Source organism: Alnus glutinosa, chromosome 9 (assembly GCF_958979055.1).
Source record: "Alnus glutinosa chromosome 9, dhAlnGlut1.1, whole genome shotgun sequence".
NCBI lineage: Eukaryota > Viridiplantae > Streptophyta > Magnoliopsida > Fagales > Betulaceae > Alnus > Alnus glutinosa.
In genome coordinates this window covers 9,538,279-9,554,233 of record NC_084894.1, presented here as the reverse complement: position 1 = coordinate 9,554,233, position 15,955 = coordinate 9,538,279, and the positions used below count along the sequence as shown (strand labels likewise).

At 35.7% G+C, this 15,955-nt stretch overlaps 1 long non-coding RNA gene across 1 annotated transcript; it reads right to left on the bottom strand.

The window, feature by feature from the left end:
- Positions 1 to 3,040: 3,040 nt before the first annotated feature.
- On the bottom strand, positions 3,041 to 4,078 carry LOC133878622 (uncharacterized). The gene is made up of 2 exons (XR_009901937.1): positions 3,588 to 4,078; positions 3,041 to 3,304 (listed from the first exon to the last, which is right to left on the bottom strand). It is a non-coding gene; the product is annotated as an uncharacterized LOC133878622 (long non-coding RNA).
- Between the last annotated feature and the right edge of the window lie 11,877 nt (positions 4,079 to 15,955).

The window sequence follows — 15,955 nt, the reverse complement described above, 5'->3', positions numbered from 1 at the left end:
AAAAAATAAGTGAAAATCTTGAAAATTACATAAAAGAAAAACAAATATCCCATAAAACATTCAAATGAATTAAAACATAAGATCCTTATTTTTAGTTTAATTCATATAAATTAAAACATGTTAAAATATTTGTTCTCATAGGTGTAGTTTAGAATGAAAATAAGTATGAAAAAGAAAAATAGCAAGAAGAAAACCACGATTTTGATTATCAAAGCATAAAATAGAAAATTAGCAGGAATTTTTTTTATTGTCGATGTGATACCTATTATATTTCAATCCTATATAATTCTAAACATTCGAAAAAGCAAATAATCAAAAAAAAAAAATCTCATAAACATTCAAATGAAGAATTGCTCAACCAAAATTTCACAAAAAAAATGGAAAGATATTTAGATTTCAACAAAAAAATATAAAATACTAAAGAGTCCTACTTATATCATTAATTGAGAGAGAGAGACTACTTGTACCATTAATAGATATATATATATATATATCATTAATTGAGAGAGAGAGACTACTTGTACCATTAATATATATATATATGAATAATGATTCAATGCCACCCAAATATACAACTTTTCACCACCTTGCCTATGTGGCAGGGTGGTCCCCCACTACTTTTTGAGATTTTTTATTTTTTAAAAATAAATTAAGGGGGGGACCACCTTGCCACATAGACAAGGTGGTGAAAAGTTGTATATTTAGGTGGTAGTGAATCATTACTCTATATATATATATATATATTAAATAGATCGGTTCAATTTTATTTAATGAAAGACCGGTTCAGTACTTAAATGACCGGTTTAGTCACTAAAAAGTATGGGTTGGTGCCACGTGTCACCATTCTATGCCATTCTAAGGAAGAACTCGACTTTTATATATATATATATGATTCAAAAAAGCAAATGAACAAAAAAAAAAAAAAAATCTCATAAACATTCAAATGAAGAATTGCTCAACTAAAATTTCACAAACAAAATGGAAAGATATTTAGATTTCAACAAAAAAATATAAAATACTAAAGAGTCCTACTTATATCATTAATTGAGAGAGAGAAACTACTTGTACCATTAATAGATATATATATATATATATATATATATATATTAAATAGATCGGTTCAGTACTTAAATGACCGGTTTAGTCACTAAAAAGTATGGGTTGGTGCCACGTGTCACCATTCTATGCCATTCTAAGGAAGAACTCGACTTTTATATATATATATATGATACGATACCATTAACTTTCTTTTAACTTGTTTTATTTATTAATTAATTAATTAACTAGCAGCAGCTTTATTTAGATTTTTCTTAAATTTAAGGAACTAAACTACTTTTTGCTTCCTTATTTAAATAAACTCCACAATATTTTCCCTTATCATTTTCCTATATCATTTAAATATTCTTTAAATTAAATTCTAGGGGAAAGTAAGAGGAAAGTGAAAACCATTTAAATCTTCTTTTAAATAAATGTTATAGGAAAGAGAAAGAAATGTTAAAAAAGTGACTTTCGACCCCCACAACTACCAAATTGTGACAAGTTAGCTCCTCTATTAAGTTTCGGCCATTCCCATTTAGCCATTTGAGGGTGGCTGAACCATCCTCAATTTTTTTTCCCTTTTTGTTTTTTGTTTGCGTTTGTTTTGGTTTTAAGCTTTTTTTTTTTTTTTTTTTGTTCTCTTTTTTATTTTCTTTTTACACTTTACCCCAAGGGCATTTTTGGGAGTTTAGGTGGTTAGAAGTCACTGCGATACACGTGACAGACATTCCATCTAAAAGATGAAAAAACTTAATAGATGGGCTAATATGTCAAAGTTTGGTAATTTATGAGAGTCGCATGCCACGTTTTGGGAATTTTACATGGTTAAACATCGCGTGCAATACATGTGACTGAGATTCCGTCTAAAAAGATAGAAAAACTAAATGGATTGGCTAACTTGTCACAGTTTGCTAGTTTTTGGGGTCGAATGTCACTTTTTGAACTTTGGAGGTTGAAACGCAAAAGTGGTCATACTTCCACCGAGGGGGGAAGGGTAAATGTATTTTCCCCATATTAGAATAATGTTATGGGAACCAAAAGTGCTACCCTCGACTTTTGGTTCCCTTCGTTTAGGGTACCCCAAGAGAGTTTATTGAAGGGTTTTTTTTAGAATTTTTTTCTACCTTTAGGGAAGGGAATGAGATTTAGGAAAGCTGTTGCTAGTAATCTAACCAAAAACAAACCAAAACATAAATTGATTACCTTAACATAGGTAATGCAAATCAAGGTGTGTGTGTGTGTGTGTGTGTGTGAAGACATCAAGCTTGGGTCAAAACACAGTCTATGTGAGAAATTCCTCACAACCGTTCAACTACTTGTACAAGGATCGAATGCTCATGATGATTTAATGCATGGAAATATTCATATAGCATACAATCAAAGCATCACACGTCAAATCCAAGGCATAAAATATGGATTATTGTAGGTTTGAAAACATGCCCCACTTTAATCAACCACTTAACATGAGGAATTGTACATAACCATTTGCAAAACACAAGCATGGTTTTGAGATCGCAATATTTCAATCGATTAAGTTTTCACATAAATTCTTTGAACACATGCTAATCCGAAAGCATTTTTCGAAATAACGTATAGATGTAATCTTTTGATTGTAGTAAGGTCTCACTCTTAAATATATCAAACTAACATTCACTTTGCATTTGAGTTTGCGATCCTCTCTGAATTTAGAACAAATGTCATAAGAAGTCTTGGAGTTTCATATCATTCAGAAGTCACCACTTCACATGATCAAGATAGATAATCATGATTGATGTATTACAGTCTTAGCAAATGGAATGCCCAATTCCATTATTGACTCCGAACATTAAATTGCAAACTACAAGGTTTATGGTTTAAGATCTTCTGTGTGATAATCTTGTTAGTCCCACCATAGACTATATTAAATGCAATCTAAGGACCATTAATTTACATGTATATCATAAATAACAATCACAAAGGATAAACATGTAAATAGGTTATATGCCTAATGCTCATAAATATATCAGCAAACAAACATCTATATTCATTTAAATCAAAAGGTCTTACAAAATAATTGGGATTTAAGGCAATATCCCTAACATATAATTCAGAAAATAAACAACTTTATTTAAGAAACCAAATGTCAAACAAGAGAAATTGGCTCTTAGGGCATAACCCCTTCCAAGAGTTACATAAATAAAATAAGCAATAAAACAAGTAGCTTTTATCCATACAATCCAACTATCCAAGATGCCACACACCAACATGTAATGCCATCTTACATACCCTGAAACCATCAATACAAATTAAACAAGTGAGACAACCTTTGTGTATATATATTATATAACAAGGGGAGTGGAGGAAAAGTCATAATGTGGCAGAGATAAAAAATAATATAATAAAAAATACGAATTATGAACCTTTCATTGCCATCCTAAAATATATAAAAATTTTAAGTGTTATTTGACAATGTACGAGAACATTTATCCACATATATTGCATAACAATATCTTCTCCATAAGTTTGTGCATTCATGTCGTTAAGAGAGAGCTAGAGAAGTAGTTGGGAACCTTTTATTAACCTTGGAGCTCATCAATTTTAGATATAGACACTTAATGCTTGGTGATTTGCTCTTCAAAGCAATCTAATAAACATGATGCACTGCTGATGCCTTTATGTCTCAATTCCCCAAAACAATAATGTATGCAATGTCTCATAATAATGGGATATTTGTGTTTAGGAAATTCAAGATGTATTGGGTTTTTGAAAAGGCACCGAAAAATATTACGGATAATACATTGCTCCAAATCTGTTACTTCTACAAGTATTTCACATTTTTCAATTGTCTTTTCAAGGCAAATGTGATTATAACTCTGATCAAGTTGGAAGACGTGAAGGCTGATAGGAAGTGAAGTAGGACCGAGAGAGAAAGGGGTAGATTCAATGCCATTTACTTCGATTATTATGGCGAGAATCAACTCCATCATAACCAACACAAGTTTTTGGATACATTTCATAGCCATCATATGTTAACTTCCAATCTAGAAATCAATTCTCTTATATGGACGTCAAATACATAAATTCGCTTATATAGTTGTTTAATAATTGTAGGTTTTTGAAATATGATAATATTCTAGTTAAATAACTTTTCTTTCAAGTAATGTCTTTTGCTGGACCATAAGGTTTTACAATATTTTTTTACACAATTAGTATTTCAATATTTGCAAATGTCAACTACAATGAAAAATTAATGTAAAAGAACAAGTGAAGAGGCATCATCCAATAGTCACAAGATATTAGATCATAACCTCCATTTGAAAAATATTTTTCATTGTAATAAATGGTGAAAATTACAAGTAAAAGTAACATGTCAAAATATCCACATTTATTGTAAAAGACAACGAACAAAAGAACACAAATAAATTCTTAAAAATTATGACAAGGTATTTGAAGTCGAGATGTGATACATTGCCATCTCATGACACAACTTCTGATCACCTTTACCCATGTGGCAACTTTTACTTTTACTTCCTCTTTTTTTTTTTTTTTTTTTTTTTTTTTTTTTTTTTTTTATAGGAAAAAAACCCTAAAGCTAGTTAGGGGACCACCTTGCCACATGGGCAAGGTGGTCAAGAGTTTTGTTTTGGGGTGGCAAAAGATCATATCTCTTTGAAGTCAATCGGAAGGAATCGACATGCGAGTGTAGAAAGGGTTAAATACGATAGAAAATAAAATAAAATAAAATAAAGGAGGTGAAGACAAAATTTAGTATTAATTTGCTAAAGTAATTGAAAAGTTAGTTATTGAAAATAAATTTAATTATTTTCACATAAAGTGTCAAAATGCCTTAATTGCCCCTATTCCTTTGAGTTCCTCATAATCACATTATATAATTTATAACCTTTTAAGAAATCAAAGTAGCAACAAGACAATATTTGAACCTACATATAAATAAGGGTGGTATTTACATTAAAAAGAAAGAATTACTCACAATAGATGTAACAATACGATAGCCATATGAGCTTCCATTAGGTTGCTTCATATTAACCTATAGGGATTTTTTTAAAAAAAATAACACCCTTGCACTTTGACTTCGGTATCAAATTAATCCATACACTTTAAATTTGAACAATTTACCCCTTACTCATTAAATATGTGATAAATCAAAACATATGTTAAAAATTATCTCTTAAACTTAAAGGAGTTAGATATTATATATATATATATATATATATATATATATATATATATATATATATATATATATATATATATATATATATATATATATATATATATATATATATATATCCTTTACGATCTATTCCAATTATTAAACAATCATGATTTCCTATATAGTGCCTTTTACAAGCCTTATGCTCTGTTTGTTTCGACGTAAAATGTTTTTTGTCATAAAATATTTTCAACAAAATTATTTTTCAGAAAAAAAAATAATAATAATTTCTCTGAAAAATATTTTATGGCGTTTAGCTTGTACGAAAAAAAATAAAATTTCCGAGGGGGGAGGGTACCTACCACCACCATTTGAGCTGACAAACCATTTTCTGATAACTACCCAAACTATCAATTGTGGCATTTGACCCCTTGAACTGCCATTTCCTTTCAATTGACACCCTTTGTTAGTGTTTGATCTAAAATGGACAAAAAGTTGCACACCTGACTTACACGTTTTACTTGAAATGTCCAATTTATCCTTCAATCAAAGAAAAAATTAAAAAAATAAACTGCTGGGTTGAAGGGTAGCTAGACTGGTTTTTTATGGTTGGTCGAATCACCCCCTCAACCCTAGGGGATGGTTCAGCCACCACCTTAAGGATCTTAGGATTGCATGAACTACACACCGTAGCTGCAAGAGTGGTTCAGCCACCCCAGTCATTTTTTGGAAGTGGCCACAACACTTTCTCAACTAAAATATAACGCCCCTAAAATTAATTAATTAGGATAATTAACCTGAAAATTTGTTGGTAGTGCTTCTCAAATTAATTAAAGGGTTAAATACATTTTTGGTACTTGTGTTTTAAAAACTTTATTTTTTGGTACCTCAGTTTCAATTTATACTAAAGATGGTACCTGTGTTTTGGGAAAAGATGGATTTGGTACCTCCATCTATTTTTTTGTCTAAAATTTAACGGACTGCACGTGTCTACTCTATGGTGTTGACACGTGGTACAATCTAAAAATATTAAAAAAATAAAAATAAAAATGTTTAAAAATTATAAAAAATAAAAATAAAACTTAAAAACAAATATTAAAAACTTTTTTTAAAAAAAAAAAAAAGTGGTGGTTAAGCCATCCCTTTGGGAGCCACCCCCATTTTGGCCAAGGGGGAGGCCCAGCCACCCCCAATGGCCATAAAATAAAATAAAAAAGGTGAGGGTTTTGGCCTTTGGGGGTGGCCGAACCACCCCCAGACCGGCTGGGTTGGGGATGGCGGACCCACCCCCATAGCCCTTGGGGTTGGTTTGGCCATCCCCTAGGACCAAAAACCTTACAATTTTTTTTTTTTTTTTTTAGAGGGTTTTGGCCCTTGGGGGTGGTTCAAGGGCCAAAACTCTCACTCTTTTTTTTTATTATTCTTTGGCCATTAGGAGTGGTTAAGCCACCCCTATTTTTTTTTTCAATTTTTTTTTTTTGATTTTTTTATTATTTTCAATTTTTTATTAATTTTTAAACATTTTTATTTTCTATTTTTTTTTTTAATTTTTTTTCGATTGTGCCACGTGTCAACACCTTAGAGTAGAGTCTAGACACGTGGCAGTCCGTTAAATTTTGGACGGAAAAATAGACGGATGTACCAAATCCGTCTTTTCCCAAAACCCAGGTACCCTTTGTGAAATAAATTGAACTAAGGTACCAAAAAATAAAGTTTTGAAACCACAAGTATCAAGAAGGTATTTAACCCTTAATTAAATTGTCATTAACTGGGAATACTACCCTGTAACCCATATGAGAGTGAATGAAATAATGGAATGCAGAAAAATATGATCTGAGTTACAACTAACACCTCAATAATATCTCTTAAATAGTTACAATCCAAAATATCTAAACGGTAACAATAGCTAGCTAACTACAAAACAACACCAATGAGATGCATCAACACTAAAATTACAAATAAAGCACTGCCTCAACAAGACTTCGCTTCACAAACTCAATCTTGATGAAAGACTCAAACCTCCAACTCGCACTACCACCTGCTAAAATTGTAAAACAAATGAATTTTTTATAAGTGGAAAGTGTTGTAAATTTTAAATTACTCGCAAGTGCACGAATCATTTGCAATATAGTGTATGTACAAGTGTGATGTCGAATCCATAGGGAATTGTGTTGCGAAAATTAATTTCTATTTAAACTAATTCTATTTCAACCAATTTCCAAATTTTTGGGATTTTAATAAATAAATAAAAAATACATAAATAAAATAAAAGCAAAATAAAAGGTACTAAGGTTTTGGAATCCACACCCACCAAATCATAGCAATATATTCTCATGTTCATCAATACATATCCGAAGTTCTCACCACACAAAACTTATGTATGTTCTACTATGCTTCAAAAATTAATTAAATCGTTCAGTGAATCCGTTCTTTGTACAAATCACAAAAGATATCCAGTTTAAACCAAATCATCAAATGTATCCGTAAAACGAAACACACTGAATATCCAACGTTTTGATAAATAAAAACCCAAGCAATCAATTAAATGAAACTATCCCAAATCATCACCTGTATCCTTAAATCACAATAGATATCCAAGAAATCATCTTAATAATTGACTGGAAGTAGAACAATTAGAAATCAAAAACCCATAAAATCAAATAGCATAAACTAGCATGAAAACATAGTTGCTCTTCAAGGGTGAGGCTTCATCCTCAACCTTAGTTGAAATTTTAGCCTCTCATGGCAAAAGAAAGCATAAAGAAGCTACAAGAATGCATTAAAATGAAAGTAACTTACAAAAGATATGAGTTTTAGGTGAAAAACACCTCAAAATCCCTAAAAACTAGTGAAAACGGTGCTCTGCCTTGCGTCCCCCAAAAAAAAATGAGAAAAGAATGGTATTTATAGAGCTAGCTAGGGTTTCTGGAATCCAGGTCAGCATAAGTGCGCTCGAGCGCACTCGGGCATTCAGTAAGGCTTCCGCAGCGCAACGCACGAGCACTGCTGGCGCTGTGTGCGGGGGATGCGCTCAAGCGCATTATGCTGCACTCGATCACACAATTCAGAGGAAAAATAGTCAGCCCACTTCTCTGCAATTTCACAAGAAAAAATGCCATTTTTCTCTCAATAATCTAAAAAAAAAAAAAAAAAACAAACCAAAACTAGCCAAAACATCAAAAAATAACAAAACTAAAGGATTAGTTCATGCAAATTAATGGGTTCAAATATGTAATATTTGGCACTCATCAGAAAGAAAGCAATTTTGTAAGTCCACGACTTACTAAGTTATCATGGAATCAACTCATGTAATGTGCCAAATTTTGTTACACAAAAGAATGTTTACGGAATTTCAAGGGTTTACATTATTTGATTTTGAAAATTTGTCAACTCTACAATTATGCTAAGAAGAAACATAATGCATTTATGAAATCATTAAGGCATAACCCTAGAGACAACATATTTCAATTTTGAAATAGGAAAACATGCTAATGAGAAGAATAGTTTATAATATGTATAGTAGTGGTCATAACTATCTCCATATGGTCTATCCGTACCCATAATCCCTTCACGGTAGGGTTTGCGTGTCTCCAGGGACCTCTTATAACGCCCAAATTTATAATTCTCTATATAAGCCGAGACATTACTAACTTACATTCCCTAATTAGAGTATATAAAACTAGCAGCAAAATAAAATTTAGGTCCAACTGTTGATTGTCACTTAGACAAAAGGTTTTGAGCATCAAATTCTTAGTTGCTTTTTGCAAAAACAAGGAATGAAAAACAAACTTGGAAGCTTAATTTCCAAGCTGCACTATGTCTTCTATATATAGTGATTTACAAGATCAATCTAAGAAGGAAAGCTACAATGTGAACGTTTGTGAACGTTCCTATACAACTAGTGCAAAAAATATAAGGAAAGAAAATACAATACAATTAGGAAAAGAAAGGCTCAATTAGGTAGCATATAGCCGTTGGCCGTGTAAGGTAAAATATGAACGTTGGTGAGGATGCGGTTGCCATGTCTAGGTAGGTGACCACGAGTACGAGATTGCAGGCTCGGGATACACAGGATCCACATGATCGTGGTTAGTCTGATTTGGAGAAATTGCGTAATCACTAGGATACTGGTTGCTGGTTACGTAAGGCAAGTGATTGTATGGGTGATCTGCGGCACCTTGGTCAACAAGGGCTGCATGATCTGCGGAGTCTTGGACAGTAAGGACTACTGTCTTAACAGCCCCCCGCAAGCTGATGAGAGGGGCAACGATCATTAGCTTTCTCGGAGAAAAAGGAAACGGGCAGAGGTGAGCCCTTTGGTGAAGACGTCAACATGTTAATCATGAGTAGAGATGTAGCTAATTGTAATGTCCTTGTGAAGCACCTTTTCCCGGATGAAGTGGTAATCAACTTCTACATGTTTGGTTCTAGCATGATATATGGGGTTTAAGGCCAAGGCAATAGCACCCATATTATCACACCAGATTTTGGGAGGAGCAGGGAGACGGACCTGGAATGCTATGAAGAGCATCCTTAGCCAATAAAGTTCGTCTGTGGTTACGGCTAAGGAGCGGTACTCTACTTCGGTTCTAGAGCAAGAAACCACGGGTTGCTTCTTGGCTTGCCAGATAATCAATCTAGAGCCTAGGACCACGCTAAAGCCACCAATGGACCGGCGATCAGAGGGGTCCCCTGCCCAGTCTGAGTCATAGTATGCGTGGAGGTGTAGGGACCCTTTGGTGAAGCGGAGGCCAAATTCTGGGGTCCCTTTCAAGTAGCGAAGCACTCTCTTGGCAGCATTGAAGGGAGCAATTGTGGGGGAATGAAGGAATTGACATAGTTGGTTGACAATGAAGGAGATGTCGGGCCGTGTAAGTGTGCAATATTGAAGGGCACCAATGATATGTCAATACAAGGAAGGGTCTGGCAAAGGGTCACCGTCAGAAGTAGTGAGCCGTTTGCCGAAGGTACATGAGGCTGAGTATGGGTTAGCTCCTCCCATATTGACTAGATACAGTAAGTCCACGATATACTTGGATTGACTGAGATGCACGTGCTGATTATCCCAGTGCACATGGATTCCCAGACAGTAAGAGAGATTGCCAAGCTCTTTGAGCTTGAATTCTGCTTGCAAACTTGAGATCAAATGATTAATAACAAGCATATTATTGTCTGTGACAATAATGTCATCAACGTATGTTGTGAATTTTAAAATACTCGCAAGCGCATGAATCGTTTGCAATATAGTGTGTGTGCAAGTGCGAGGTCGAATCCACAGGAAATTGAGTTGCGAAAATTAATCTCTATTTAAACTAATCCTATTTTAACTGAAAAATAAAGAGACTTCTGATTTTTCGTGGGTGTGTGCAACATGTAACAAAATATCAAAAGTGCGGAATTAAAAGAGACAGATATTTTGTTGACAAAGTGAAAACTTAATTAAGAGAAAAATCACTCTGGGACAGCCAAACCCAGGATATCCACTATTCAGAAGACAAAGCTAGTTACAAAGCAGTAGCACTCACATACCCTTATGCAGTGGTCGTACCTTGAACTCTGACGTGTAACACAACACGAACACCTCCCAACCAAGTCACCTACTTGAAGGGGTCTTCAATGGAATCCTTTACCTTAGAGCCAACCCCTAAGATAGACTTCACACGAACAAATCACCACACACCAGCAACCGCTAGAGAGCTAGCAGATCTTCAATATCTCCCTACACACCCTCTCTAAGCTACAAGGAATTCACTACCGAATTCTGTACATAATACATGCCTAGGGGTCTCTATTTATAGGCCACAGAAACCTAAATCCTGTCTGATGCGATTTTCCTAAGCAGCGTCCGGACGGTAGCTGAGGGCATCCGGACGAACAATTGTGTGATCGGCTTTCCAAATTTGTTTGAAATTCTTTCCTGAATAGAGCCACGTCCGGACGGTGTTGCCCTAGCGTCTAGACGTTTGCACTTCAATTGCACGCAATTTTCATATTAAGGCTTGAGCATCCGGACCATGAAGACTGACGTCCGGACGATTGAACTTGTGTGGTAAACTTTTTTCATATTAAGGCTTGAGCGTCCGAACCATGGAGACTGACATCCGAACGGTTAAACTTTGTATGCAAGGCTTGCCTTATCAAGGATAGCGTCCGGACGGGAACACACATCGTTCAGACAGTTGCAGCTGTCTTCCCATACCTGTGTTTTGGAAAGAAATCTTTTGACTTGTCGAACATTGAAAGATGTCCGGCCGTGTTGCTGAAACATCTAGACGGATGCAACCTGGAGCAGTTTGAAGCTTCTCGACACAGAGGAAGGTTTGGACGGAAAGTTCTCGTCGTCCAGAGGGATGATGCTTTGATAGCTGAGCGTCCGGACGAAATGACCATGTCATCCAGACGGATGCAAGGGATTCGATTTCTTTGACTTGGAATCTGTGCAGAATCTTCTAGAAGTAACTGAATCCCTGATAAAAAGCATCATTACATAGAAGTGATTTTATCCAACAGAATGCAGCCAATAACAAACTAACATTAACCTAGTTCCAAATTTAGGGCTTTTTAACAAAAGAAAACATAAACTAAATAAATCAAAAGATAGGGTTCTAAGGTTCAAGAATCCATACCCACCAAATCATAGCAACATATTCTCATGTTCATCAACACATATTTGAAGTTCTCACCATACAAATCTTAGGTTTGTTCTACTTTACTTCAAAAATTGATTAAATCATTCAATGAATCTATTCTTGCACAAATCACAAAAGATATATAGTTTTGACTAAATCATCAAATGTATCCGTAGAATGAAACACACCGAATATCCAACATTTTGATAAATAAAAACCCAAGCCATCAATTAATTGAAACTATCTCAAATCATCACATGTATCTGGAAATCACAATAGATATCCAAGAATAATCTCAATAATTGAAGTAAAACAATGAGAAATCAAAAACTCATAAATTCAAATGGTGTAAACAAGCACAAAAATATAGTTTCTCTTCATTTGTGAGGCTTCATCCTCAACCCTAGTTGAGATTTTAGCCTCTCATGGCAAAAGAAAGCATAAAGAAACTACAAGAATCCATTAAAAATCAAAGAAACTTACAAAATATGGGAGTTCTAGGTGAAAATCACTCAAGAAACCCTAAAAACCAGTGAGAACGGCGCCTAGGGCGCTCTCCTAGCGTCCTCTCCGAAAGAAATGAGAAAGAGGGGTATTTATAGAGCTAGCTAGGGTTTCTAGATATCCAGGTCAGCATAAGTGCGCTCGAGCGCACCAGGTCAGCATAAGTGCACTCGATCGCACTTTAGGTGCGCTCGAGCGCACTCAGGCATTCATCAAGGCTTCTGCGACGCAGTGCACGGGCGCTGTGTGCGAGGAATGCACTCGAGCGGTTTTTCACTCGAACAGAATCAAAGTCGCTCAATCGACTTGTGCTGTCTGATTTTCGTCTTCTCCCCACTTCTCTGCAATTACACATGAAAAAATTCATTTTTCTCTCAATGACCTGTAAAACACTACAACACCAAAACTAGTCAAAAACATCATAAAATAACAAAGCTAAATGTTTAACTAATGTAAATTAAGAGGTCCAAATATACAATATTTAGCACTCATCAACGTACACAAGAAGAAAAATATGGATAGAAGATTTATGAAGTAAGAATAATGAAGTGTTCACCTTAGATCTGACAAAACCCCTGTCAAGAAGAGCCTCGGATAATCGAGAAAACCAAGCTCTTGGTGCCTGCTTGAGGCCATAGAGAGGCTTACCAAGTTTGCACACATGGTTAGGGAATTGGGAGTTGACAAACCCATGTGGTTGTTCCATGAATACCTCTTCGGTGAGCACCCCATGCAAGAAAGCGTTGGAGACATCAAGCTATTTGAAGGGCCAGTTGAAATTGAGGGCAAGTGCCAAAATTAATCGAACTGTGGCAGGTTTGATTACATGGCTAAATTTCTCATTGCAATCAATGCCATCACGCTGTTGGAAGCCCTTAGCAACGAGGTGGGTTTTGTACCTATCAATGGTCTCATCGGCTTTTTGTTTAAGTTTGTACACCCAGTGAGGATTGGAGGCAGCCTGATTGTAAGTAGTTGGCTCACAGGGTAAAGTGGTAGCTAGAAGAGACCTTAACAAGTGCTTAGTGGCAGTGTAGAGTTTAAAGTCAGGGAAGGTTTCAGGTTTCAAGTTGCTTGTTTGGGATCTGGGGACACGATGAGTGATGGGTGCTGTGAGGGTACTAATCTAGTGAGAAAGGTCTTGGTGAGTTACAGGAACCATAGCTATTGGTTCGATGTTGGATAAGGGAGGAACCAGTGGAGGATCCTGCAGAGTAATAGCAGGGTTGTCTATTGGAGTGGAGTTGATCGGCAAGGCAGGTGCAGAATACTCTACTACAGAACTGTTGGTTGTAGTTGAGGGAGAGTCTGATTTCGATTGTGGAAGAGAGTTGATGTCCAAGTTCTCTGATGAGGGTGTGTCAGGCTCAACAGCAAGTGGTGAAATCCCTGCAGCATCAGTAGGAGAGACAGAAGTGTTTCATGTGTGAACAGTGGGCAGTGAGTTAAGAGAATAAAAATGAGTAGGCAGTAACACAATACCTGTTGAAGGGGAGTTATCCTTTGCAAAAGGCAGTGTAGTAGTGGCCTTTGTCTGGGCAGGGAAGAGGTTTTCATTAAAAATAACATTTCGGGAGAGGTAAATTCTTGAGGTAGTTGGGTCCATGCACCTATAACCTTTATGATTGGAGCTATATCCTAGGAAAATACACTGCTTACTTCTGAATTCCAGCTTATGTTTATTGTATGGTCGAAGGAGAGGGTAGCAGGCACAACCGAAAACTCTCAAATCAAAGTAAGAGGGTTTAGCTTTGAAAAGTTTTGTATATGGGGTGGAATTCAACAGTGTGTAAGAGGGCATGCGGTTGATGAGGTATACAACGGTGAGGCAAGCTTCCACCAAGTATTTGGGAGCTAAGAGGTAAATGGAATTGTGCAAGGAAAGCTAGCCCTATCTAATGACATGTGATGTGAGTTTAAAAGAGTACTCGCAAGTGCACGAATTGTTTGCAATATAGCGTTATGCAAGTGCGAGGTCGAATCCACAGGGAAATGGTCAAAAGTTAGTGTTTTGCTTAATCAACCTCATTCTAACCTAGTTCCAAGAGTTTGAGGGTTAAACATGCACCAAAACTGATAAGTTAAAGAGGAAGAAATGAAATATGTAAAAAGGGACTAAGGCTAGGGAATTCACCAAACCAAATCCAACAACTCACTCTTGGTTTCCACTTGAACACCCAAAGAACATTAAGCTTAGGGTGTCATTCAAGTTTCTCAACCATAAACCTTAGAACCATTAAATGAATCCAACTCAAAGATAAATCACAAAGAGTAACCATTTGAAATCAAATCATCCATTGTATCCATTCAAAGAATAAATCAAAATGGATATCGTCTTTCAAACCGATAAAATAATGTATCCATCGGTTAAAACACATCAAATGTCCTATTTCTACCACCAACCACATTCATTGCAAAAGATAAAGCATTAAATGAATGGAACTTGAACAACATAATGATATAACATTAAATGTGCAAGTAGTACTACAAGAGTGTGAGTGTCATCAATGGAGAGGTTTCATCCTCAACCTTAGTTGAGAGTTCTAGCCTCCCATGACTAAGAACACCACAAAAACTTGAAGAACAAACATGAAAATGGAAGAAAAACTTTACAAAGCCAAATGTCTAAAGAAAAGAGCTACTGAAATAAACTACAAAATGCACGAAATTAAACCTAGCTACTGCTCTGAGAACTCCCTCCAACAAGGAGGCATGGCTATGGCTTTATAGAAGGAACTTAGGGTTAGAAACCCATGTAAAATGACTCCTCTAACCCCCTCTAGGGTTTCTCTCTTGCTAGAGACAACCAAGGTCACGAAACCAGCGTGTTCTGCTGCGAAAATCAAAGGGAGAACTGCTTTTTGTCGTGGAGAAGCTCCTGATTGGGCGTTCTGGCGCGCTTCTGCAACAGTCAGTTCTGGGAAAATTTGATCGATCGACTTCGGGCAAAATTCGATCGATCGACTTTTGAGTTCGATTGATCGACTCTTCGGGACTTCCGAATTTCCAAGCATTTTCTCATGAAATTTGTCATTCCTCTCTTATTGACCTACAAAACACAAAAACTAACCAAAACATCAGAAAACAACAAGGCCAAAGGTCTAACTAATGTAAATCAAGGGGTCCAAATACACAATATTTGGCACTTATCAAATACCCCCAAACTTACATTTTGCTAGTCCCTTAGCAAAACAAAATGAAAAACAAAATTAAGGCATGAAACATAAATCCTCTTTCGTTGGAGAAACGATTGCATTTAGCATATGCAACAAGCCTTTTAAACCCCTAGGACTCCCTAGTGGACGAGTGAAGTCTCATGAGGGTTTGCCAGAAATGATACCCACAAACATTGAAATGCTGTATTATCAATTGAGCAAAAATCCACATTCTAACACCTGGTTCACACATCATGAGCATGTTTAACAAAATGAATATCACATCATCATGTTATCAAAAATCGATCGACTCATGGTTGGAATATTGAGACAGCACATGTTCAAAAGTGTAAGGTGTGAATAACATAGAATCATGAGGTTTCAATTTTTCTCAAAGCATGTGTATCCAAAAACTCACAGGAGTTCCATCAGATGAATATAACCAAGGCTTAAATGGGCAATTACTTTTATTCATT